This window comes from Bos grunniens, chromosome 1 (assembly GCF_055505025.1).
Source record: "Bos grunniens cultivar Pamir isolate PY7600 chromosome 1, Bosgru_T2T1.0, whole genome shotgun sequence".
In the NCBI taxonomy this organism is placed as follows: Eukaryota; Metazoa; Chordata; class Mammalia; order Artiodactyla; family Bovidae; genus Bos; species Bos grunniens.
Genome location: NC_141165.1, coordinates 116,555,273 through 116,558,785, shown reverse-complemented (window position 1 = coordinate 116,558,785; position 3,513 = coordinate 116,555,273). Strand labels below are relative to the sequence as shown.

Here is a 3,513-nt window from a genome sequence, read left to right as displayed (position 1 = left end):
TATATCATTCAGATGGTCTCAACAACACATTACTCTCAAGACTGCAACCCTGAAGTGGCTCCTGATGTAGAAGAATAAGTGGATCATACATTCCAAGGACAGAGGAGAGAGAGCAGGGAGCCTCTGATTGTCTGGGTTTAATGCCCATGACAACCAGAGATCATACCCTCTCAATATACAGAGTGTGATTATGAAGACTAAGTTAGGCCGGGCGCGGTGGCACGCGCCTGTAATCCCAGCTACTTGGGAGGCTGAGGCTGGAGGATCGCTTGAGCTCAGGAGTTCTGGGCTGCAGTGCTCTATGCCGATCGGGTGTCCGCACTAAGTTCGGCATCAATATGGTGACCTCCCGGGAGCGGGCGGGCCACCAGGTTGCCTAAGGAGGGGTGAACCGGCCCAGGTCGGAAACGGAGTAGGTCAAAACTCCAGTGCTGATCAGTAGTAGGATCTCGCCTGTAAATAGCCACTGTACTCCAGCCTGGGCAACATAGTGAGACCCCGTCTCTTAAAGAAAAAAAAAAAAAAAAAAGACTTAAGTTAGGCAGTGAATACAAAATGCTTGCACAATGCCTGTGCACAAGAAACACTCCAAACCAGATCTTATAGCTTTACCCTTAACAATTCCCTGTCCACTGATATCTCCTCAATTCAGGCTCTAATACTGTTGTCCCATAAAGGACTTGGCATAGTAGACCAAGGAGAGGCATCAAATTATTGTATTTCAACATGGAAAGCCACAGCTGAGATAGAACACAAAGGCAAGGAAGAAAGCTTTACTGCACTAGTGTTTCTCACCACAATGAGATTGTATACGAAAAGAAGTTGGAGGGCAAACAAAGTATTAAAGGTCAGTTAAAGACTTTAATCTGAAATTAAAGTGCCTCTGGACCCTCCGGAGTCGGTAGTTTCACTGTAGTCCTTGTGCTATCACAGAGGCACTAAAATAAAGCTCCTCATGTATATATGCTGTTTCGGATGCTGAGGCAGGAGCAAGGAAAGGCTGTCCCAGTGAATAGCCTGGGAGCACAGAGTAGATTTAGAGAGCTGCCAAATGTCCCTGATTTCTGGAAGAATGTATGAATATAAGTTGAAAGGAATAAGTGCCTACAGACAAAGTTTCTCACAGTTACGACAAGGAAAAGAACCAAAAATGGGCCATATTTTTAGGTCCTGTTTGAGAATAGAGACATCTAAAGGCATGGTAGGTAAAATTGCAAGCTTGGCTAATAAACTTCTCACCATTTAATGCCATAAAGCTATCTTGGACCAATAGCTCTTAAAAGACAATCTGGTGATAGAAACTAAGTGAAAAAATACTGAACTGGCACAACATAAATGTGACATGACTCAGTTTACCTGGAATTGACAAAAATTAGATACTTTCCCTAAAAACATTGTCACATTTTTACGTATCTGAAATTTTCTGCCTATGCTTTTGAATCAAGGACAAAACATAATAGTTACTGTTTTTATATTAATTTGTCATGTCAGAAATTCAACAAAGCTTTTTTTTTTAAGATGGAGAAGCACAGAGTTTTAGAACGACCTGATTTAGATACAACAACATACCTATCAAGAAAATATTTTCCTTCACATTGAAAAATTAGTAATCTCATTAGTATGTCTGCACCCTATGAACCCTGGCATGATAGAAGACTACTGAAAAGCAGTGAAAAGGATTCTGTAACATGAAAGCAATGTAACAACACATTTAGCATTGTGATCAAGAAACAGAACACTGATTAGTCCCTAGAGTAACATACACCCATAAATTGAGTGTCAGGATTGAAAAATTTCACTTTAGATCATGTCATGGCAAATTTTAAGAAGGCTTCCACCATCATTTGACCACAGTTTCTGATATACTAAAATTAGTTAACTTGAAAAGGTCTGTGGTTAGATTTAGTTTGTTTAAATTATTTCATATTCCCCTTCATGTAAGTCATTCAATAACTAGAAAAAAATCTAAAAGAAAACTAAAAACATAAACTATTAAATTCTATAGTTAGCTCACTTGCCTAAGGTTATTATATAAAATGTAATACTAGATTTGATTTCCATTTTAGTGATTTGTGAACTAGACAAATGTATTATCAATAAGAAATTTGAAGCGGGAATGTCTTCAAGAGCAGCAGTCCTCAACCTTTTTGGCACCAGGGACCAACTTTGTGGAAGACAGTTTTTCCATGGATCAGGGGTAGGAGGTAGGTTTTAGGATGATTCAAGAGCATTAAATTTATTGGGCATTTTGTTTCTAATCTAATACTGCCATTGATCTGACAGGAGGTACTGGTCTACAGCCCAGAGGTTGGGGACCCCTCTTCTAGAGAATGTACAGTACCTGATATACACTTAAAGAGTTGACTTCATTCAGACTTGAACCCTAGCAGCTGATAGTGAGAGAAACCATATGCTGCTTTAAGGTCTAAATAACTAGTACCACATCAAACAATATCACGAAGGCTATTTCCTAGTTGCTCCACACAGACTAGGCAGAGTTTTCTAATAACAGCTTACACTGAATGATGTATGTCTGTAGCTACCTGCCATTTGGCTCTGATTTCATGACCCAGCAGGGAGTCTGGCAAGTGTATAATGGAGATGTGAGGCTTCTCTAAACCTTCCCTGACATTTCCTCGTGTCTTTTAATTCCTGGTCACCTGCTGTGATATCTGAAATTGTTGTTCACTTCTTCATTTCATGTACATCTCATCTTAATTACTAATATCACTCAGAGACTAAATCTCTCAGGACACAAAGGGCCATAACTATGCAGTTATCTTTTCACTTGAGATTTCTGCCAATCCATGATCTTAAATAACAGAGTAAGACTTACTATATATTATGTGATTGCCCAATTAATTTTTTTATTGTTCTTGGTATAATTCCCACATCATCCTAAATTATTCAATTTACAAATAAAGAAATTTTATTTTATAAGTCATAAAAATATAAGTACTTATTTTATTCATTTTTACCTGCTTTAAAGAAAGCCATTAAATGCCTTAAGCAACAAAGGATATTTACTATTTTTTCTAACTATAAAGACTAGGTGTGGATTTGGTTTCAGGCACAGTTTGATCTGCAATCCACCTTAAATTATCTGTGATAATGCCCTTACTAAATTTAGCCCAAATGACTTACATCAATAAGGACTCAATTCTGAAGTTGAGTGTGTGGTTAACTCTACCCAAATCACTCAGTTAACATTTTAGGGTAAGGTAGAATTTGGGGGTTTATCCAAAAGCTATATGCACCTCATACAGCTAGCAAGGCTTATGAAGGCATTAAGATACACAGAATTCATAGGGAGAGATATTAGCCTTTAAAAATGCATAAACTATCAAAAAATGCTTGTTAATCACTCAGTTGTATTTGACTCTTTACAACCCCATGGACTGTAACTCACCAGGCTTCCTCTGTCCATGAAATTCTCCAGGCAAGAACACTGGTGGGTTGACATTCCCTTCTCTAGGAGACTTTCTTGACCCAGGGATTGAACCCAGGTTTCCT

The 3,513-nt window shown here is 38.5% G+C and overlaps 1 non-coding gene across 1 annotated transcript; it reads left to right on the top strand.

Annotated features, from left to right (window-relative positions):
* Window positions 1-206: 206 nt before the first annotated feature.
* On the top strand, window positions 207-507 carry LOC147380159 (signal recognition particle RNA). Its single transcript, XR_015135298.1, has one exon.
* The last annotated feature ends 3,006 nt before the right edge of the window (window positions 508-3,513 follow it).